Below are 24,170 nucleotides of genomic sequence, written 5' to 3'. Positions count from 1 at the left end.
AGAATGCGTGGTAATAGAGTAGAGGTGTTTGTGTGTGATGGTCAACACTTGAGCTATGCATACTGAACAGGGAGCTACTGAGTTAGGCTAATGTTGAGGCACAGTTTTCTTACTCCACCAGTTATTGACTTGTTACACATAACGGGCCACTTTTGGAGCCCAATCACCCAGCACCACATTCCTTCTTCTGACCCAGCCATCCCGCACCTTAAATTGTTGCTAGTAATTAAAAAAAAATTAAAACCCTGATGCTAAGGTCCATAGTCTTCTTTTTAAAGAGTCTCCAAATAGTTGTGTTTGTTTCCCCAGGACACTTTCACACATCTTGGCAACTCATCCATTGTCTTTGCCTGATTGTCTAGGTAGCCACAGATAAGATGGAGTCTAAAGAACCTCTTTCAGGAGTCATTAAATTCTTCACAAATGGGCTTCTATTCTGCAGTGCTCCATTACATAGGAGTAGGGCTCAGCATTAAAATTGAAGATCTTGTACATTATTGGTTTTTAGCCCAACGAGAACTGCAAGCAGATGCTACAAGAAAGGTTCTCCTACAGATGCTCAAAGCAATGTTCTCCCAAGGATGTTCATTTCTTTAACTCTAGGTCATTACTCTGCTCTTTCACGCTGTAGGAACCCCTCTGTCATCTCCATATACCTGCTTTACCTCTACATGCATTTCTCATTTTTCAGTGAACCTCCATATGTGTATTCATGGGAAATGTCTTCCACCCCTCCTGTTAACTTCTCCAGTTTGCCAAAGCTCAGCGATCGCCATTGTGGTGCTTTATGGGAAAATCTTACTTTGAAGTACTTAATTGACGAATGAAAATGATGTTTTGTGAGTAAGTTGAAATAAATGACGCAAGCTTACCAATGTGTTCTGCAGATGTTCAAAGATAAGCCAACTCTTGGTTCTCCAGTAGCTCCAGCTTCAGGGGATCACAGCCCTTGAGGGATCATCGAGCAGATTTACTTGGTTAAATATTTAGAACTTGATTTGACCTAAAATCTATGCAAATGGAATACTGAGAAGGCAACACATCTAATGGCCCATCTTTGCTTTAGAAGGAGCAAGGCCGCCTTGCATTGTGGGAGAAAACTGCGTGTAAGGTACTGCAGTCAAATGCTTTGAGCCTATTGCAGCCAAATTAGTTTTATTAAGGTAAGTTCTAAGGAATATGAGAAGTTAGAGGTGTATGGGAAAAAAAACCTTCACAGTTGGGTGAATCGAAGAAAGGCAATGGTATGTGAAGCTTTGTCTAACTTCCTTTTTTGCACCCTGAATCCTTTTTTGGACACAGCTCAACATTCTGGCCCAAAAGCTTGCAATACTGGTCAGTCCTATATGATCCTCAACTGGAAATATAATGCATACAATGGTATGCATTCCGGTGTTACCAGGGCAGAGGCCTTTGACTGAACCATCGCACACGCCCGCGATGAAACCTGTGCGTCTCACAGCCATCAGGGATGACTTGGTAAGTGGTGCACGCTGCATGCGCTGTGCCTCGCGCTTACCAGATTTCTTTTTAAGCAACCTCATTGACCCTGCCAGCACCTTTACTGATCCCTGCCCTCACTGTACTCCGGACTAAATGAAGACAGCCTGGAAATGCGGCAAATAAAGATCGCCACACTTTTAGGCCATCTTCATTTACATGCATCTGCAGAGGTATTCGTGCCCCCTGGGAACCCATCCATGCCCCCCCCCCCTCCTCCCAGGGGGGCCCGCCCTACAGTTTGAAGACCTCTGCTCTAAGGGCTGCAGCACTTATTGTGCCACCATTAGAGGCCCTGTAGTTTTACACACACACACTGCCATTGCAGGCTGCGTGATTTCGTGCAGAACAAAGTGAAGAGTCGACATGGCACACATCCCTGTGTGCCATCCCTATAACCCACTGCCCTGGCAGAGGTCAGCCATCCCTAGTGGTGGGGGTACAGGTGCATGAGCCCGGATGTATGACGTTACAACGCAGGCTATTACAACGCCTGCCTTTACAACGCGGTTTTTACATCGCATACCATTACAACGCATATCGCTTTTGGGTGCTGGATATTGAATAGTTTACTATTCCAACTCCAGTCCCCGTGGACACTAGGGAAGGTGTTGGATAGTAAATTAAACTTATTCCCTATCCTAGAGCGCCCTCCAGCGCAATGCGTTGTAATGGTTTGCGTTGTAATGACCGCGTTGTAATGATAGTGCGTTGTAAAAGTTTAATTGTAAGTGATGTTTACCCATGAGCCCTGTACCCCTACAGTGTCTAAACCAATTCTTAGACATTGTAAGTGCAGTAATGCCATTAAGGGTATATGGTGCTGGCCGTTTGTCATTAAGAACTCCACAGCACCATAATGGCTTTACTGAAAACGATTAGTTACTTACCTGTCGGTGTAGTTTTGCAGCTTGAAGATCTTTATGGATTCACTATGCTGTGCATAGACTTTGTAGCGGTTTGTTTTGTTTGTAGCGGTTGGGTGTAAGATGAGCGTTGGTTGTTGAATATATATTGAAGCACTTTCTGTCCTACTTGTGCTTCCTTGTTCATTTGTATATCCACGCAGTAGTGCTTAGTGAACGTGTGCACTGAAACCCATGTTGCCGCCATGCATATGTCTTGAATGGGTGTGTTAGCCAGGAAGGCTATTGTTTCTCCCTTTTTCCTGGTAGATTGGGCTTTTGCCCCCTCTGTTAGTTCTTGACCTGCCTGCCTGTGGCAGAATTGTATTGTTTGGGCGATCCATCTTGCAATGGTGCCCTTTGTTACTGGTCCTCCTAGGAAACTGCTTGCAAAGGACACAAAGAACTGCTTTGTTTTCCTGTGCTCTTTAGTTCTTTCCATATAATGCATTACTGCCCTTCTAGCGTCCAGAGTGTGCAGTGCCCTCTCTGCGCTTGTGGATGATTTCTGAAAGAAGCTTGGTATTTGTATTGTCTGGTTCATGTGAAACTTTGACACCACCTTTGGCATAAAGTGTGGGTTCGTTCTTATCACCACCCTGTCATTGTGTATTTGGATGTAAGGTTCTTGTAGCGTTAGTGCTTGCAGTTCGCTTACCCTGCGTAGCGAGGTGATTGCCACTAGAAAGGCTGTCTTCATCGTGAGCATTTGTAGTGAGGCCTTATGGATGGGTTCAAAAGGCACCTTCATAAGCTCTGTTAGGACTAAATTAAGGTTCCATGCCGGTGGTGGCATCCTTTGGGTGGTGCTATCCTTTTAGCCCCTTCTAGGAATCTTTTTTTACTACTTGTGATGTAAAGAACCTCTTTCCTGTCTTTCCTCTTGTGTTGGCTACTATCGCTGCTAGGTGTACTCTCAGCGAGGTAGAACTTAGGTTTGATTTTAGCAGGTGTGTTAAATATTTTAGCACCGTTGATTCCTTTGCCATCTTCTTGTGTAGTTTTTTCTTGATACACCATTTTGCCACATAGCACCTCCCTGTGGTAGGTCTCCTTGCCTCTCGTAGCACCCGCAGTGTGCTCTCCGGCAGTTTCAGGCGTGCAAGGTCTGTCTTCAGGAGCCATGCTGCTAGGCAGAGGCTCTCTGGCTCTGGGTGGAGTACCTCTCCGTTTTGCTTGGAGAGTAAGTCCTTTCTTTTCCCGAACTTGTGAGGTGGTCCCTGCACCATCTCCACTATTTGTGAGAACCATGACTGCCTGGCCCACTGTGGTGCCACCAGAATCAGCGCCATGTTGCTGGTTCTGCATTTGCCGAGTACCCTGTGTATCAGTGGTATCGGGGAAAAGCGTAGGCAAATGTTTTCGACCAGCTTATCCATAGGACATTCCCCTGGGATTGTTTCCCTGGTTGCCTGGATGCAAAGTATCAGCATTTTACATTCTGGTGTGTTGCAAATAGGTTTATTGTTGGTGTTCCTCACTTCTTGAATAGCCTTTGTGTTTCTTGTGCTTTGAGCTCCCACTCGTGGGATGCCGATGTCTGTCTGCTGAGCCAGTCTGCCTCCCCGTTGTACTTCCCTGGTAGGTGTATAGCTAGGAGGTCTATTTTGAGTGGGATGGCCCATCTCCATATGTCCTGTGCTAGGTTGGATAGTGCGACGGATTGTGTTCCTCCCTGTTTGTTGATTAAGAACATCGTTGTGGTGTTGTCGGTTTGTATCATCACTCTTTGCCCGTACAGTTGTTTCTGGAAGGCTTTTAGGGGTAGGAACATGGTCTTTAGTTCCAGGTAGTTGATGTGCTTGATCCACAGGCCCGCACCTTGAGTTGGTTCATGTGTGCTCCCCATCCCTTCTGGGATGCGTCTGTGGTGATGGTCACTGTTGGGTTTCGTGGTGTTAAAGGCTTCCCCTTTGTTATGTCCTCCTTGTCCCACCACGCTATCTCTTCTTCCACTGCGTGCATTACAACCATTAGATCTTTCCAACTCCCTGCAGCTTGTGACCATTCTTGTTGCAGCCATTCCTGGAATGGTCTCATGTGTAGCCGTATATTGGGGACTAGGTGTATGCAGGACGCCATCATCCCCATGATCTTGCTCGCTGTCCTCACTGTCAGAGCTCACCCCTTCTGGTACTGACGTGTCTCCTTCAGCAGAGCAAGTGTTCTCTTGTCGCTGGGAAAGACTTTGCTCTGTATGGTGTTGATCTGTGCGCCTAAGAAGATCTTAACTTGTTCTAGTTCCATTGAGGATTTCCCCCAGTGTATTGAGAATCCCAGTTCTGTTAGCGTTTTTGTGACCCGCTGTGCATATTCTTTTCATTGTTTGTAGGAACTTGCTTTTATTAGCCAGTTGTCAAGGTAGGGGTATACCTGGATCCCTTCCCTCCTTAGATGCGCTGCCACTACTGCGAGGCACTTGGTGAAGACCCTTGGTGCGGATTTTAGTCCAAAAGGCCAGGGCAGTGAACTGGTAGTGTGCTTTGTCGATGGCAAATCTCAGTAGATGTTTGTACTGCCTGTTCATGGGAATGTGTAGGTAGGTGTCTTTCTGATAGATACATCTGCCGTGTGGATTCCTCACCTGGTGAATATCCCCCTTGCGTCAGCAACATTCGGAAATTCTTTTCGTAGCCTCGCGCCGACGTGGACTTGGACGTCCTACAGACACGGCATCGCACGCGACTCCGCTGACGTCACCGGTGCCTATAATAGGCCCACGCCGGCGTGTTGACATCAGTTCCCTTTTTTCCGCGTCGTCGACGCTAACGGTTTCGGGAATCAGTAGCCAACTGGTACTTTGTTGCCTTTTTGTTGCCACTTTCTGCTTCTTTGTTTCCTGTCTCTTCGACGATGTCAACGAAGAAGACCGGCTTCAAGCCCTGCAGGGAGTGCGGGAAAATGATGTCAATAACCGACCCGCACGAGGACTGCATTTGGTGTTTGAGCTCCGATCACGATGTGGATGGATGTTAGTCTTGTCGGAAGATGAACCCGAAGGCCCTGAGGGAGAGAGTGACCAAACTCCTTGTAGCGAAGCTGAAGGCAGGAAAAGGAAAATCTTCGAGGTCTCGTTCTCGAAGGTCGAGGTCGAAGTCGTCTTCGAGGTCAGCTTCAGACCATGCTTCGAAGTCCAAGAGGAAGCATAAGAAGAGGCGGCATGAGTCCCGACGTCGTTCCGGTAAGGAGTCGGGCTCGAGGTTGAGGTCACCGAAGAAGGTACGTTCTAAGGTGGTTACGCTGGAAGTCTCCGATCCTGAAGGTGAGGCCTCGCCTTCGGAGTCGCAGGCACAGTCGCCGACTCCGGCTTCGAATCTGTCTCCGGCGCCGTCCCCGGCCCGTGATGAAGAAGAGGTTCAGGTGGATGTGGATTCTGTGCCTGCCGAAGAGCTGAATCCAAACCCTCCACAAGACCAGCCTGAGGGTTTGCAGCCTCCCTTTCCAGTCCCAGGCCAGGACCCATCGGCGTTTTTGAACGCTATGTATGGCGCACCTTCGGGTCCCATGGGTCCTCTGGCTTTCAATCTAGGAGTCCCTCACTCCTACCCTCCTGCTCCATTTATGCCCTATATGCCGGCTTCGACGCCGCCATGGCAATACCCGGCTCCGCCGAGGTCGTCGACGCCGGTACCGACGTCGTCCGCTCCAGATCGACCTCGAGAGCATCCCGCTGGGCCATCGGATTCGATACCGACGTCGATCCCGGCTCCATCGGAGCCGTTAGTGGATCCGGCTGCGAGGCGTGTTAAGGAGAGGTCCAGAAGGGAAGCTCAACGCCTTTTGGAAGAGCGAAGGTATATGGAGTCTCATCCTGATGTGGAGGAAGGTGAATTGGAGGAGGATTGTTTTGATGAACTGGCTGACGCAGGTAGCGTGGATTTCTCTCCGGAGTGGGAGTTGCCATCGGGCTCTGATACACCTTCTAAGGACGTCCAGCCATATCATATGGTAATGAGGAAGGCTGCGGATCTTCTTCAATTGACTTTGCCAACCGTGGAGTTTAAATCCAATCTACTCACAGAGGTTTTGCATTCACCTAATTCTGTGGTAGAACCATTGATTCCGTTTAATGAGGCCTTAACGGAACCCATTTTGGAGGTGTTGAAAAGACCACTGTCAGCTCCTGCAGTATCTAAGAGTGTGGCAAGAAGGTACAGGGTTGCGCCTGAAGACCCTGCTTTTCTGATGTCTCATCCATCACCTGAGAGTCTTGTCATTCAAGCAGCCTGTTCAAAAAAGAATGCGAGTGCTTTTCCTCAGGTCCCCTGTGAAAAAGAGGCAAAGAAACAGGATCAGGTGGCTAAACAGCATGGCGTTGAAGTCGACTAACGCCACTTGTCTGATTGGGAGGTATGTGCATGCCCTAATGGATACTATGCGAACTTTAGCTCCTAAGATCCCTGATGCCAACAGGTGGGATTTTGAGGAGGTAGTTTCGGATGCACATGCAGCGGCTCGCCAAGTGATACAGAGTGGTCTGGACACTGCGCACTCGGTGGCGCGTATAAGGGGCACTGCTGTAGCCACTAGAAGATCAGCTTGGCTAAAATCCTCAGACTTTTCGGCGGATGTTCAGGCGACTTTGTTGGATCTGCCGTTTGATGGATCTGGTCTCTTTGGGAAGAAAGCTGATACTGCCCTGGAGAGATTTACAGACAGTAGGGCAACTGCTAAATCTTTAGGTCTCCAGATCAGAGGTTCTTCGACCAACAGGAGATTCAGGGGTTTTGGTCGCTCTTCCTTTCGGAATTACTGACAAGGTCAGCAGCAGCAACAACAGCAGCAGCAGCAAAATTCCATGTACAGATCTTACAGGGGAAAGCAAAGAGCGCGTCCTCGTGGACGTCAAGCCTCTTCCTCCTCCACCCCTCAGCCACAGAAAAGCAGCACTAGATCCGCCATTCAGGATCATGTGGGTCCGGTGGGGGGTCGGCTTACCCATTTTCTACAGGATTGGGAATCGGTTACATCAGATCTTTGGGTTCTCAATCTTGTAGAAACTGGGTATGCCCTTCCCTTTCGGGAATTTCCTCCCAATTACCCTCCTTGCCAAGGTTTTTGCACGGAGGAACATCTGTTGCTTCTTCAGGAGGAAGTGCAGACTCTTTTAAGAAAGGGTGCGATAGAGGTGGTCCCAGAGCAGGAAAGGGGTCAGGGATGCTACTCCCGGTATTTCCTGATTCCCAAGAAGGATGGCAGACTTCGTCCAATCCTGGATCTCAGGATCTTGAATCTCTATCTGAAACAGGAGAAATTCAAGATGCTCACCCTTGCTCAGGTTCTTCAAGCGCTGCTAGAAGAAGACTGGATGGTGTCGCTCGACTTGCAGGATGCGTACTTTCACATCCCAATCCTGAAGTCGCACAGGAAGTATCTCAGTTTTACGGTGGGATCGCAACACTATCAGTTTGCGGTCCTTCCGTTTGGACTTACTACTGCGCCTCGAGTCTTTACCAAGGTGATGGCGGTGGTGGCAGCGCATCTCAGAAGGTCGGGGATTCCTGTATTCCGCTATTTGGACGACTGGCTGATCAAAGCGGAGTCGTCAGAGAGAGTGCTCCAGCATCTGCAGGAGACAACCCAGTTGTTGTACAGGTTGGGGTTTTCGATAAATGTACTCAAGTCTCACCTGGTGCCCTCCCAGCGCGTCCTGTTCATAGGTGCTGTACTGGACACAACTGTATGTCGCGCATTCCCTCCTCCTCAAAGGATTCGCGACATACAGGAAATGATACCTTTGTTTCACAATGGAGCGGTCGTTCCAGTCCTGAAGGTCCTTCGTCTGCTCGGTCTGATGGCTTCCTGCATTCTGTTGGTCAACCATGCACGCTGGCACATGAGGGCGCTCCAGTGGTGCCTCCGCAGGCAGTGGTATCAACACAACGGAGATCTCAGGGAGTCAGTGAGGATCTCCAGAGAAGCTGCGGCGGATCTGTCTTGGTGGGGCGTGGAAGGCAACCTGTCTCAGGGGAAGCCTTTTCAGCTGCCTCCTCCGGTGGCCACAGTAATAACGGATGCATCCATTCTAGGGTGGGGTGCTCATCTGGGGGATCTGGAGGTCAAGGGTCTTTGGTCTCCAGAGGAAAGGTTGCTTCATATCAACCTTCTAGAATTGCGGGTGATACGTTTGTCGCTCAAGGCCTTCCTCCCTTCACGGTCGGTCGATCCAAGTCCTGTCGGACAACACGACCGCAATGTGGTACATCAACAAGCAGGGAGGAGTGGGGTCGCGGTGTCTCTGCAGAGAGGCTCTGTGTCTCTGGTCCTGGGTTCAGGACCATCAGATTTGTCTGATGGCGAATCATGCAGTTATCGGCCGACCACGAGTGGAGGCTTCACCCGGAGGTGGTTCGTCACGTCTTTCAGACGTGGGGGACTCTTCAGGTGGACCTGTTCGCCACTCGCGAGAATGCTCACTGCCTGTCATTCTGCAGTCTCCAGTATCCGATGCAAGGTGCCTTGGGGGACAAGTTTCAGTTGAGTTGGGGAAGTCAACTCCTATACGCGTTTCCTCCCATACCTTTGATTCCTCGGGTTCTGAGGAAGATTCGCCAAGACCGGGCCCAAGTCATATTGGTCGCCCCAGACTGGCCAAGAAGGGTGTGATATACAGATCTTCTCCACCTCTCCTCTCGCCCGCCGCTCCGTCTCCCTTACAGAGCAGACCTCCTCTCTCAGATGGAGGGGCAGGTTCTACACCCCCACCTCCAGTCATTACACCTTCATGCCTGGAGATTGAACGGGGCAACCTGAATTCCTTTTCTCTCCCACGAGATGTGGTGGATGTCATTCTTTCAGCTAGACGTGACTCCACTAAGTCCATCTATTCATACAGATGGTCTAGGTTTGTCACCTGGTGTGGAGAGAAATCTGTTGACCCTTTGAAAGCCCACTTATCTGATGTTCTCCAGTTTGCTCTCTTTTTGGCGCAGCAAGGACTTGCTGTTGCCCCAGTCAAGGGTTATCTCTCGGCTTTGTCCGCGTTTCTATGCTTGCCGGACCAGCCGTCTCTTTTCAAATCTCCTGTGGTTTTAAGATTTTTGAAGGGTCTCGTTAATAAATTCCCTCCTACTCCCTTTATTGTGCCTCAATGGGACTTAAATCTTGTTTCAACATACTTGATGGTTGCTCCCTTTGAGCCCTTACACAAGTGTCCTATGAGGTTTTTGACTCTTGGTGCAATGAGCTAAAAAAAAAACAGGTGATGGATTAAAACCATGATCTCTTGACTTGGTAAGAGTATTCTGCATCATTCAGAAACTCTGTCCATCACCGCCCCCTTTTCCAAAATCGATTTTATCCACACTGTGTGGGAGGGTATACTCAGACGTGAGTCCCTTGCTCATTGCACCATCAGGATTCAAGCAAGCCGGGCCGACGAAGGCTGTGATGCCAGAAACCGGTCCCCGGAAGCTTGTTTCCTTCCCAGTATAAGAATTGGCTTAGTAGTTTGGTTTGCCCTGTTCCCATCATGCACTGGGACAGGAACAGACTAATTTGCATATAGCCAGGTTCTGAGCTGGGATGGTGCAATGAGCTAAAAAAAACAGGTGATGGATTAAAACCATGATCTCTTGACTTGGTAAGAGTATTCTGCATCATTCAGAAACTCTGTCCATCACCACCCCTTTTCCAAAATCGTTTTTGACTCTTAAGACAGTCTTCCTCGTTGCAATAACCTCAGCAAGGAGGGTAAGTGAGCTTCAAGCTCTTAGTTCCAAGCCCCCTTTCTTGACCATTCATGCTGATCGAATGGTTCTTAGGACCAGGGCTGCTTTTCTCCCTAAGGTGGTGACTCCTTTCCACCTTGGTCAATCTATTACCCTTCCTACCTTTTATCCTTCCCGCACCCTTCCAAGGAGGAGGAGAGGTTACACCGTCTGGACCCTAGGAGGGCGGTGAGCTTTTACCTGGACAGATCTAAAGACTGTCGTGTGGAGGACCAGCTCTTCGTTGGTTTTGCTGGCTGCAAAAAAGGAAGAGTGGTTCATAAAAGGACTATTTCAAGATGGATCATCTCTGTATAAAGATCTGCTACTCTTTGGCTGGTAAGGATCCTCCAGAGGGTATAAGGGCTCATTCTACGAGGGCTAAGTCGTCAACCTCTGCTTTGTCCAGAGATGTTCCTGTAGAGGATATTTGTAAGGCCGCAACTTGGTCCTCCCTCCACACTTTTGCAAAGCATTACTGCTTGGATGGTGAGGTGAGGAGGGAAGGCCACTTTGCGCGCTCTGTCCTCCAGGATTTCCTGGTATAGCGGAGTGTACACCCTCCGGGAGTGGGGACTGCTGTGGGACTCTATTCACAAGGTGAGGAATCCACACGGCAGATGTATCTATCAGAAGAACAAGTTACTTACCTTCGGTAAGGCTTTTTCTGGTAGATACAGTATCTGCCTGTGGATTCCTCACTGACCCACCCGCCTCCCCGTTGTCCACTCTTCTATACCAGAATAACTGTATTGTATTATTTATAATGTTTTCTTGCATTGACTTCACACTGTGTGTTTCTTTGACTATCGTGTACTGTGTATGCTATGTATATTTCTACTGTCATTGGTCCGTCCGTGTGCCTCGAAGGCACGGAAAAAAGGGCGGAACTGATGTCATCACGCCGGCGTGGGCCTATTATAGGCGTCTGTGACGTCAGCGGAGTCGCGTGCGATGCCGTGCCTCTGACGTCCAAGTCCACGTCGGCGCGAGGCTACGAAAAGAATTTCCGAATGTTGCTGACGCAAGGGTGATATTCACAAGGTGAGGAATCCACAGGCAGATACTGTATCTACCAGAAAAAGCGTTACCGAAGGTAAGTAACTTGTTCTTTAGGTCTATGGTGGACATAAAGTCTACGTCCCTTATCTGAGAAATGACTTCTTGTAGAGATGTCAACTTGAATTTTTGTGTTCTTATGTATTGGTTTGTGAACCGTAGGTCCAGGATGGGTCTTAACGTTTCGTCCACCTTTGGTACGAGGAAGTAGTTGAAGTACACTCCTTTGTTTCTTTCTTTGAATGGTGCTGTTTATATGGCCTCTTTGAGGAGTTCTTGTGCTTCCTCTATGAGTAGCGCTAGTTTTGCAGCGTGAATCTTTCTGGATTCACTATGCTATGCATATTCCGCAATCTGGTGGTTGGGTCCGGAATCGTAGTCTTTTTTTCTCTTTTTTTTTTTTTTTGTCGTAGCCCAGGTGGGCGTCGACGTCCCACCATTTGGTGTACCTTCGGTGACGTTGACGTGCTTCCGGCAGAAGCTACCACCCTTGGGCGCCATCTTCAGATTCTTTTTTCCGCCGTTGGGTTTGGATCATCGCGTGAAGCTCCAGAAGTTTTGGAGGAGAAAAGGAAGAAATTCAGCAACTCTTCAACGGTAAAGTCCTGAGAAGATCGGGAGAAGAGGACCATCAGAGAAGAGACGACGAAGAAAGGAAAGAACTCAGATCTTCGACGTCCTTGGAGGAATGCGCACACAGGGGGCCCCCTGAGCGCAGGGATGTACAAGACGCCCTTTAAATTCTGCATAAACTGCCACCACAAGTTCACGCAGAAGGACCAGCACCCGGTCTGCAACCTCTGCCTGCCAATCGACCACGAGAGCAGAGACTGCAACGCCTGCTCCGTCTTCAAGCTGAAGACACTCCGAGTTCGAGAGAGACAGAGGACAGCTCACCACACGATGCAGGGCAAGGGCCAGGCCCCGACGCTTTATGAACTGGGCCTCTCCACCGACGACGAGGACAACAACGCAGAAGGTCCAGATGACTTCACGGTCGCAGAGACCGATGAGAAAACTCCTGATAAGGTAGGAGAGTCTACGACCCCGAAAACACCCACAGGGTCTCGAAAACCAGAGGCAGACTCTCGAAAGTCAGAGCCTCGAATGGAGCACCGGCGCCGAAAACTTCGACGACCGAAGCTGCATCCTCCGAAAAAGAGCCCAGCGGATCCTTCAAAAAGGACTCCCGGAGGCCGAAGACTAGCGAAAAGCAAAGGTCATCGAAGCAAGCCCCCGAAAAAGGGTCTTTGACTTCGACTTTGAAGGAAAAGGAGCCGAAGAAAGTTTCAACGACTACGCCGAAAAGAGCAGCCGAAACGCTCGACGACGAGCAGGCCGCAGAGATGCAGAGACAGAAAAGCAGGCTCGAGGCCGAAATGGAGAACATCCTTCAGAGAAAGAAGGACTTCGATGAAAAGATGAGAAGTTACAGGATCCCCTCGATGCCAGCACCGGCCGGCGCTGAGGTACCGGAGCTCGAGGAGTTCGACGTCGAAGAGACGCCGAAAACTCCGGATCCCTTGGAGCACGAAGAGGAGGAAGACCTCTACTACACAGAAGGGGATTAAGGGGAGCAGCAGTCAAGCTACGGCTCAGGTTCCTCGACGGCCCAAGACCAAGAATGGCAGCACATCGAGGCCGAAAACCCGGAGGAGGCTGTGGAAACATACCCCTCGAGGCCTTCGCCACCGGATGACATTCGGGCATACAATGAGGTGGTCAGGAAGGCGGCAGCAGCTTATGGAGTTAAGCTGGAAGAGAAGCCAAAAGCAGATTTCCTGCTGGAGACATTGCTCCCCATACAGACAAGAAGCCAGTTCTTGCCCATGCTAAAGAGTATCACAGACCAGGGGAAGGAAGCCTTCAAGGACCCGGCTACATGCAGATCAGTAACGCCGAGGACGGAGAAGAAATACAAATTCTCCTCCCAGGACCCAGCTTACATCAAGGGATCGGTCACAGCAGATTCAATATACGCTGCAACGGCCAGAAAAAGGGCAAACGTCCCAACATCTGGACCTCCACCTGACAAGGAAAGCAGGAGGATGGATCTAACTGGCAGGAAAATAGAGAGGAACGCCGCAACGCACTGGCGGATGGCGAACTCCAACGCCCTCCTGAATAGACATCGATACCAGCATTGGGATGAGATGGGCCAATTGCTCAAGCACCTCCCGGAACAATACCGTGAGAGGGCATCACACCTTGTGGAAGAGGGGAAAAGCATCGCTAACTCGTGCCTGAAGACAGCCTTGGATGGGGCAGAAACATCCAGCAGACTGATGGCTATAGGCATCACAGAGAGAAGGCAAGCCTGGCTCAGGATCTCAGGCTTCAAGGCTGAGGTTCAGAACAACATCCTGAACACACCCTTTAACGGTGAAACACTGTTCGGAGCCCCAGTTGACGAAAAGCTCACCCAACTGAAGAAGGACAACGAGACGGCAAGGTCCATGGGGGCCCTACAATTCAGGGGGATGAGGAGGGGCACTCCTACACGGAGGCCGAACAGCAGAGGTGGAAGTCAGCGAGGAGATTCACACCAGAGTTTCCACCAGGGGCAACAGTGACAACCAAGACAAGCCAGCAGAGGCAAAGCTGGAACTACCAGAGCAGGGGCCAGTCCCTTCGATCAAGAGGAAATGAACGGGGCCAGAGAAGGAGAGGCGGTGAACAACCTCCCTCTTAAGTGACTTCACACGGAAAAAGGTGCTCTCCCACTCGAACCCTCCGGGGGAGGAGCACGAGAAAACAAAGAGGAGAGGGCTACAAGGACAAGACACAAAGGAACATGTGACGCCAGTAGGAGGAAGATTGAGATTTTTTTCTCCAGGAGTGGAGAAAAATAACAGACAAGTGGATACTCAACATTATGCAGTTCGGATACTGCATAGAGTTGGAAAAGAGACCACCAAACAGAAAGCCAAAGAAAAGAGAGCACTCGGGAAGAGAGCTGCAATTACTGCAAGAGGAAGCTCAAGAACTCCTCCTCAAAGCGGCCATCAAACGGGTTCCATTCAAAGAACGGAACAAGGGAGTGTACTCAAACTACTTCCTGGTGCCAAAAGTGGACGAAAGTCTAAGACCCATCCTAGACCTACGGTTCCTAAACAAATACGTAAAAACTCAAATTCAAAATGACGTCCCTACAAGAGGTCATCCCACAGATAAAGGCCGGGGACTTCTTGTCCACCAAAGATGCATACCTGCTCATCCCCATGAACAGGCAGCACAAGCACATGCTAAGATTTACAGTGAACAAGGATCACTACCAATTCACGACCCTGGCATTCGGCCTAAAGTCCGCACCAAGGGTGTTCACCAAATGCCTTGCGGCAGTGGCCGCACATCTAAGAAGAAAGGGGATACACGTGTACCCCTACCTCGACGACTGGCTCGTAAAGGCAAGCTCTTACAGGACATGCAAAGATCATGCAGAACAGGTGACAAGAACGCTAGCCAGCCTGGGATTCTCCATACACTGGGGAAAATGCTCGATGGAACCAGAGCACGTGAAAATCTTCCTGGGAGCTCAGATCGACACCTGCCAATGCAGGGTGTTACCCAGCGAAAAGAGAACACTCAGCCTACTGAGGGAGAAACGTCACTACCAGAAGGGGCGAGCTCTGACAGTGAGGACTGTGAGCAAGATCTTGGGGATGATGGCGTCATGCATACACCTGGTCCCCAATGTTCGCCTACAAATGAGACCACTCCAAGAGTGGCTGCAACAGCAATGGTCACAAGCTACAGGAAGTTGGGAGGATCTAGTGGTTGTAACGCACAGGGTGCAGGAAGAAATAAGGTGGTGGGCCAAGGAAAGAATAACAGTAGGGAAACCTCTAACACCACCGGACCCAACAGTGACCATCACAACAGACGCATCCGAGAAGGGATGGGGCGCACACATGAACAGGCTCAAAGTGAGGGGTCTGTGGAGCCCTACAGATGCAGGTAGACACATCAATTACCTGGAATTGAAAACAGTGTTGCTAGCCCTCAAGGCTTTTCAGAAACACCTGTACAACCAGAAGGTGCTAATATAAACAGACAACACCACAACGATGTTTTACATAAACAAACAGGGGGAACTCAATCATTCCCTCTGTCAAGCTTGGCACAGGAAATCTGGAAATGGGCTATACCACTAAAAATAGACCTGCTAGCCATACACCTGCCAGGGAAGGACAATGTAGAAGCGGATTGGCTCAGCAGGCAGACTTCAGCGTCCCACGAGTGGGAACTCAATATCCAGGAAACAGAGAGACTATTCAGGAGATGGGGCACACCAACAATAGACTTGTTTGTAACACGCCGGAATGCAAAATGCCAATACTTTGCATCCAGGCAACCAGAGGCACTATCACAGGGGAATGCCCTATGGATAAGCTGGTCAAAAACATTTGCCTACGCTTTTCCCCCCCGATACCACTGATCCCCAGGGTTCTCAACAAATGCATGACTAGCAACATGACGCTCATCCTGGTGGTACCACAATGTGCCAGACAGACCTGGTGCTCTCAGATAATGGAGATGGCGCAGGGCCCCCCCACAAGTTCTCAAAAAGAAGAGACCTACTCTCCATGGAAAACGGAGAAGTTCTACACCCAGAGCCGGAGAGCCTCAACCTCTCAGCCTGGCTCCTGAGGACTTAGAGTTCGCACATCTAAAACTACCAGAGAGCACCCTGCGGGTGCTGCGAGAGGCAAGAAGGCCCAGCACACGCAAGTGCTATGGGGAGAAATGGAAAAGATTCACTCAATGGTGTTGCAAGAAAAAACTCCATAGAAAACTGACCAGGGAATCCACGGTGCTAAGGTACCTCACGCACCTAATTAATGCTAAGCTAAGCTCATCCTCGCTGAGGGTGCACCTGGCAGCGATTGTGGCATACACAAGAGGAGAAACGGGGAGAAGCTTCTTTACATCCCAAGTCATAAAAAGATTCTTGGAGGGGGCTAAAAGAATAGCGCCACCAAAGAGAATGCCGCCACCAGCCTGGAACCTAAATGTGGTACTGACGGAGCTCATGAAAGCACCTTTCGAACCCATCCACAAAGCATCACTGCAAATGCTAACGATGAAGACTGCCTTTCTGGTAGCAATCACCTCGCTACGAAGGGTGAGCGAACTGCAGGCACTCACACTGCAGGAACCCTACATCCAGATACACAGTAACAGGGTCGTGATGAGAACAGACCCACACTTCATGCCAAAGGTGTGTCAAGGTTCCACATGAATCAGAGTATTCAGATCCCTAGCTTCTTCCAAAACCGCACTACAAGCGCTGAGAGGTCGCTCCACACTCTAGACGCAAGAAGGGCTGTGATGCACTACATTGAAAGGACGAAGGACCACAGGAAAACAAAACAGTTCTTTGTATCCTTCGCAAACAGTTACATGGGCAAACTAGTGACTAAAAACACCATAGCTCGATGGATCGCACAGACAATACAATTCTGCCACAAACAAGCCGGCCAGGAGCTAACAGGAGGGGCACAGGCCCACTCCACCAGGAAGAAAGGAACAACAATTGCCTTTCTGGCCAACACACCAATTCAGGACATATGCCTGGCGGCAACATGGGCTTCAGTGCACACGTTCACTAAGCACTATTGCGTGGATGTACAAATGAACAAAGAAGCACAAGTAGGACAAAAGGTGCTTCAACATATATTCAACAACCAACGCTCATCTTCCACCCAACCGCCACAAAGGTAACGAACACCGCTACAAAATCTATGCACAGCATAGTGAATCCAGAAAGATTCACGCTGCAAAACGAAGAGTTTCTTACCTGTCGGTGTAGTTTTGCAGCTTGAAGATCTTTCTGGATTCACTAGCGAACCCACCCGCCTCCGCCAGAAAGATGAGGCTGGAGAAGAAGGTGGAAACACATAGAAATGAAAGCAAGTTGAAGCTTACAAGATACGTGGAAAGATACGTGAAAAGAATTAAGTTTAAAAAAAAAAAAGACTATGGACAGATGGATTCACTACAAAGACAAAAAGGAAAAAGAGACAGAAAAAAGAATCCGAAGATGGCGCCCAAGGGTGGTAGCTTCCGCCGGAAGCACGCCGACGTCACCGAAGGTACACCAAATGGTGGGACGTCGACGCCCACCTGGGCTACGACAAAAAAAAAAAAGACTACGATTCCGGACCCGACCACCAGATTGCGGAATATGCACAGCATAGTGAATCCAGAAAGATCTTCAAGCTGCAAAACTACACCGACAGGTAAGAAACTATTCGTTCTTTTGCTGAGTGCGCTTTTCTTTTTGGTTTTCTGTTTGGCGGTTTCTTTTCCAGTTCTATGCAGTATCCGAACTGTATGATGTTCAGTATCCATTTGTCTTTTGTTATTTTCTTCCATTCCTGGAATAAGTGTTTGTCTGCCTCCTACTGGTGTTAGATGTTAGTTGATTTTTAGTCCGTGTAACCCTTTTTTGTTGACTTTGTTGTGCCCCTCCCCTAGAGGTGTCGTGTGGGTGGGCACGCTTGGTGGTGCGGAGTCACTTTGAGGTGGGTTGCTGGCCCCCTCTTCTTGTTTGCCCTCGTCCATTCACCCTCCCGCGAAAGGACTGGCCCCCAGGCTGGTATTGCCAGATTTGTTTTTGCTGGCCCTGCTGTGCTTGATTGTCGCCCTGGTAACCTTGCTGGAATGTCTGATGTGACGTTCCCGGCTGGTTTCCCCCTCTTCCGTTTGGCCTCCATGTCGGTGTGTCTCTTCTCATTCCTCTGAATTGCAAGGCCCCCATGGACCTTGGAGTTTAATTTTCCTTTTTGAGTTGGGTGAGTTTCTCATCAACTGGTGCTCCGAAAAGGGTTTCTCCATTGAAGGGGGTGTTCAGAATGTTATTCTGTACTTCCGGCTTGAAACCTGAGATCCTCAGCTAGGCATGCCTCCTTTCTGTGACCCCGATCATCATGAGCCTGCTGGACGTGTCTGCCGCATCCAGGGCGGATTTCAGACATGAGTTTGCTATATTCTTGCCTTCCTCCTCCAGGTGTGTTGCTCTCTGTTGGTATTGCTCAGGGAGGTGTTTGAGCAGTTGTCTTACCTCGTCCCAATGCTGGTACGTATGTATGTTGAGTAGGGCATTAGAGTTGGCAATGCGCCAGTGTACTGCTGCATTCCCCTCTATTTTCCTTCCAGTGAGGTCTATCCTCTTACTCTTTGTCTGGTGGTGGCCCTGAGTTTGTGGGAATGTTGGCCTTTTTTCTGGCTGTTGCTGCAATGACTGAGTCAGCCGTGACGGATCCCTGGATGTAGGGAGGATCCTTAGAGGAGTGTTTGTATTTCTTCTCTGTCCTAGATTTGACAGACCTGCAGCTTGCTGGTTCTTTGAATGCCTCCCTCCCCTGGTCCAGGACACTTGGTAGCATGGGGAGGAATTGACTCCTGGTTTGAGTGTGGAGCAGGGTCTCTAAGAGGAAGCAGGCTTTTGGTTTTTCTTCCTCCAGTTTCACTCCATAAGCTGTTGCCGCGTTCCTGATGACCATGTTGTAGATACCAATGTCATCTGGTGGAGAAGGCTTCAAAGGATACGTCTCCACGGCCTCTTCTGCTTATGCGTCGAGGTCCTGCCAATCCAGGTCCTGTGCCACCGAGGATGCTGAGCCCAAACTTGTGTGCTGGTCTTCCTCGCCTTCCTAGTAATAGTATAGGCCCTCTTCCTCTTGGTGTTCTTGGGGCTCTGGAGTTTTCGGCAGCTCTTCGGCGTCTAACTCCTCTTCGTCCTCGACGATAGTTGTCGCCGACTTCGATGGGATGGGGACCCTCTGAATCCGCTCGTTGAATTCTCTTTTCCTTTGCAGGATGTTATCCATTTCGGCCTCGAGCCTTCTCTTTTTCCTTTCTATCTCGGCGGCCTGTTCGGCGTCGAGTGTTTCGGACGATCTCTTCGACGTAGACGTCATAGTCTCCTTCGGGTCCTTTTCTTTCGACGTCGACCGCGCCTTTTCAGGGACGTGCTTCGACGACCTAGGTTTTTATTGTGTTTTTGCCGTCTGGGAGTTCTTTTCGAAGAATCCGCTGGGCTTTTTGTCTTTGGATGCAGCTGTGGCCATCGAAATTTTCGGCGCCAGTGCTCCTTTCGTGGACTTAGACTCTGGCTTTCGAGAGTCTGTCGGGTTTTAGGGGTCGACGTCTCTCCTACCCAAGTCCCGAAGCGAAGGAGGTTGACCTTGGCCTTGCATGCTGTAGTTGGCTCTCCTCTGCCGCGCTCTCACCCGGGGGGGTCTTCAGGGTGAAGACGGAGCAGGCGTTGCAATCCTTGCTCTCGTGGTCGGACGGCAGGCAGAGGTTGCAAACCGGGTGCTGGTCCTTCTGTGCGTATTTGTGGTGGCAATTGCGGCAGAATTTGAACAGGGTCTTGTCCATTCCTGCGCTCACGGGGCCCCCTGTGTGCGTACTCTCCGTTGGATGTCGAAGTCTTCGATGTTCTCCTCCTCCTTAGTCATCCCGGCTCAATGGTCTTGTTTCTGGATGTATTCTCCAAACTTTTTCGGTAGATTTCAGTCTTATCCTTCTTCTTTTCTCCAAAAACTCTGGAACCTCTCGGTGACGATCCAGACCCAATGGCGGAAAAAAGAATCTGAAGATGGCGCCCAAAGGTGGGAGCTTCCCCAGGAAGCGTGCCGACGTCACAGGAAGGACACCAAAAGGTGAGACGTCGATGCCCACCTGGGCTACGGAAAAAAAAAGAGAAAAGACTACGATTCCGGACCCAACCACTAGACCGCAGAATAATGCACAGCATAGTGAATCCACGCTGCAAAACTGGAAAATTTGGTATCAAACTTCTTAGCACATGAAACCCACACTGATGCCAGTGTGGGATTTAATGAAAAATGCACTCTGGCATGAGTGGCTGCTCTCCAGCTGCCACCACCAGACAGGTTTCTGGACCCCGGGGTCGAGAGCCTACTGCTCTCTAGGGTCTGAAACAATCCACATCCTGGGACGAGGTGCCAAGCCTCCTCCCCAAGAAGGGAAGTGTCCACGAAGGGGAAGCTACAAAGGCTTGCCACCTTTGTGAGCTACCCCAGCCATTTGCTGCACCCAGCAACTGGCCCCCACTGGTTCTAACCCCCACTTTGGACAAGAGAATCGGCGGGAAAACCATGTTAGGAGGAGAGGTGTGTTCACCTTTGCCAACCCCACCCCTCAGGTGGGGGAGGCGAGGTGAAGCACAACTCAGTTCCCGCCATCTTGCAGATGGGGGGGGACGGGGGGGGGGGGGCAGCCAACCAGAAGGGACCCATTGGCCCTGACCTTTACTTACCTGCAACACCCCTAAATCTAGAATTTAGTTTCAACCCTTAACCTTGCCTCCTCAGACAAGAACAGACAAGAAAAAGGACGGAAGAAGCTGTTCTGAACTAAGAGGAAGACTCATACTGACTTGGCCCCAGCCCTACCGGCCTGTGTGCACCTCGAACCTGCTCCAGCGAAATCCCGATGTGTCTTGCTGCCCTCAAGAACCCAAAGGACCTATTATGCCTTCCAAAACCAAGACAGTCTCCTGTGAGCACTGGATTTGCTCACCCATCGACTCTGGCCAAGTCCTCGAGTCTGCACTATTCTGCACCCGACGCCCACTGCCAGAGTTCGAGTGGCCCAACACCATGAGGAGTTCTCCCGGCGATCCTGGCCTGAGATCTGGTGATCTCTGACCTGCCTCAAATCTCCAATCGACGCCTGCAGCCCCTTTCTGGAGGATTCCCCCCCATTCCCCCCTTCCCAACCCACATTCGACTGTAAATCATTGCATAAGATTTGGCAAAGTATTATTTCACTTACCTGCACCAGGCTTGGCTTGGTTCTAGAAATAAAAAACGAAATAATATTTTTTATACAAACAGATTAGTCTGAGTTCAGTCTTTGAGTGTGTTACATCATTTCTTGCCTGAGTATGTAAAACAAGTGCTTAACACTACCCTTTGATAAAGCCCTACTGCTCATCCACACTACCACAAATAGAGAGTAAGGTGCTATCTACTTTTACCTCTGCCTACCTTTGGGGTTCCACTGGACTCTGTGCACACTATCTCATTTTGGTACAGTATATACAGAGCCAGCTACCTACGTGTTCAACACAAACATTAACAATGGAACCTACTGTTGAGCAAGTACATTCTTCACTGTAAGCCTCATTTCTACCCGAAGCTCAAATCGCACAAATTCTTTTTTTATTTCAAATCGTTTTTATTGAAGATATAGGCGATACAGGAGATACAAAATAAAACATAGGGGTAGACATACACTTAATGATTCACCATAAAATACAGCCAGTAATGCATGGGATAGAACAGGTGATGTAATTGAGATATGTGCTGGATAAACAATTAGGTAGCATTCATGTAAAGCATCTACAGAAGAGTTAACAGAGATACTGTCTGAGTAGAACAATGACTAAATCGACCATGCATCAAGTAATAAGCCTGTAGTGTGAGTGTGACGAAGAAGAGAGAAGGAAAGGAAGAAAGGAGAACGGGGGGGGGGGAGACGAAGCAGCAGCAACAGGACTTACGGCATGCGTTACCGGAGTACTGGTAAGTGTGACAGCCTAGGCCATGTTAGGGTCATGAAGTGTGTCATCCAGTGTGTCAATCAGTGCACCTAAGGGGGATCATAACATAGTTCCAAAGAGTCAAGTAAACTCCAGAGCTTGGTGTGGGGTTTTCGCCAGGGGGAAGTATGTAGGGAATCGTTGTCTGCTCCCCTCAGTGAGGTTAGCCATTCCTGCCAATGAGCAAAGGAAACATCCGCAAAACTTTTCCACTTGCTCAGAATAATTTTGCACGCCAGTGTGAGCATAAGATCTAGGAGATACCTGTCTTGCTCTCTAGGGACATTTGGATCAACTGCTCCTAATAAAATGTATGCAAAGTCTCTGGGCGGGCTAAAATGGAAGGTGTGTTGGATGTAAGCGAAGATCTTATCCCAAAATGATTTAAGTAGCGGGCAGTGGAAGAACATGTGTGCCATGTCCCCCACGTGCAATTTACAATTCCAGCAGAGTGGGCTATCTAGGAGTTTGAGTTTGAAGAGTTTCTCGGGGGTCCAGTAGGATCTATTTATCAGCATGAATTTAGTTTGGGAGAGTAACGGGGATATTTTGTTATAAAAGGGAGTGAGATGGATCTTGTCCCAATCAAAGTCCAGATTGGAGGAGTTTGGTTCCTTTTCCCAATCTCGCTCGCATTTCCTGTGTGTTCTCACGGGTAAGGGTGAGATAAGTTTGTAGATTTTGGATACCATGTGTCCTTGTAACATTAGTTGAGTCAGTCTAGTGCATAGAGTAGGAGGATGCGGTACGATGGCTCTGGCTGCAATAAGTGCTTTAAGGCGTAAGAACTTGTAAAAATCTAGTGGTTGGAGATCATATCGCGACTGTAGGGCGGCAAATGGAAGGGGAGAAGTACCATCGTAAATGTCTTGTAGTGAATTCAGGCCTTTTTTAGCCCAGTCATCCCAATAAAGGAGTCCACTATCATCCTTCAGGGCCGGGTTAAACCAGAACGATGAGAGATTTGACTTGGAGAACTTTATTCTCGCTTTGTATTGCCTCTCCAGGCTAAGTAGAGCTCGTTTAGTATTGAGGAAAATGTACTTGGACTGAGTGAAGGCCGAAGCGTCCATCGTCATTATGGCGGGAAGCGGCAAATTGTTAATGATGGATTTTTCTACTTCAACCCACACAGGAATGTACCCCTGGTGAGCATGGAACCAGTTCGCTCCTTGCTTGCATAAAAAGGCTGTTTGGTATCCTCTGAAATTGGGTAAACCTATACCCCCTTTGTCTTTCGGCAGTTGAAGCTTCTTCAGGGAGATTCTTGGTTTTTTATCCTGCCAGATAAAACTATTGAAAAGCTTATATATCTTTTTAAGAAAATCTGAAAGCAGCATGGGAAGCATGCTGATTAAATAATTGATAAGTGGAGTGACCATCATTTTCAAAGTCTCCACTCTGCCCCACCACGATAGAAACTTCAGCGACCAACCTTCCAGGAGCGTGGATATTTTTTTGAACAAGGAGGTCTCGTTAATTTTTAAAGTATTAATTAGGTCTTTCTCAAAGTCGATACCAAGATATTTAAAACTCTTCTGTTGCCAACAGAGACCTGTATCGCCCAAGACGCTTTTATCGCCAATAGTACCGATTAGCTTCACTTCAGTCTTATCTTTGTTGAGCTTGTACCCGGACACTTCTGAGAACTCAGCAATAGAGGACATTAGTGCCGGGATAGCTAGGTCTGCATCTTCGGACACTACCAGGACATCGTCAGCGTATGCTGAGATTTTGACTGTAGTGCCTTTAAAGTCTATTCCTTTAATCTTCCCATTGTTCCTTAAATAGTAAAGGAAGGGCTCAATTGCCAAAAGAAAAAGTGATGGAGAGAGGGGGCAGCCCTGCCTCGTGCCTTGTTGCAAATGGAAGGAGTCAGAGAGGCATCCACCCGCTCTAACCCATGCCGAAGGGTTGGAGTATAAAGCCATTACCATTCGGATGAAGTTTTCCCCTAGATTGAATGTTTGCAGGGTGGCTTCCAAGTAGGCCCAGTCAACCTTGTCAAAGGCCTTCTCGGCGTCTAGGGTCACGGCCACCGTAGGGGAGTTAGTTGTCTTTGCCCTTTCTAGGATGTGCGCAAGGGTTCTTGTATTATCACTTGATAACCTATTTTTGAGGAACCCTACCTGCGAAGGATGAATCAGTTGGGGTAAGACCGCTTGAATCCTTTTTGCCAAGACCATGGCATAGATCTTGCAATCAAGATTGATTAGTGATATTGGCCTATAGTTTTTAGGGGCGGACGGGTCCTTCCCCTCTTTCGGTAAAACCGCGATGATGGCTTCTGCCGGAGTGCCAAGAACTTGGCCACTTGTGCTGAATTGTTCATAAAGATCTTTGAGGGGTTCCGTCAGAACGGTTGAGAAGTTCTTGTAAAATGTGGCGCTGAATCCGTCAGGACCCGGAGCTTTCCCT

General features: G+C 49.1%; 1 protein-coding gene across 1 annotated transcript in view; it reads left to right on the top strand.

Annotated features, from left to right (window-relative positions):
• E2F3 (E2F transcription factor 3) overlaps positions 1-24,170 on the top strand; it is a 167,805-nt gene that overhangs the window by 45,456 nt on the left and 98,179 nt on the right. The gene's annotated exons all lie outside the window — the stretch shown is intronic.

The sequence above is a fragment of the Lissotriton helveticus genome, chromosome 4_1, assembly GCF_964261635.1.
Source record: "Lissotriton helveticus chromosome 4_1, aLisHel1.1, whole genome shotgun sequence".
Taxonomy (NCBI): domain Eukaryota; kingdom Metazoa; phylum Chordata; class Amphibia; order Caudata; family Salamandridae; genus Lissotriton; species Lissotriton helveticus.
Note: the sequence above shows the minus strand (reverse complement) of the source record. Positions and strands in the feature narration are given on the sequence as shown.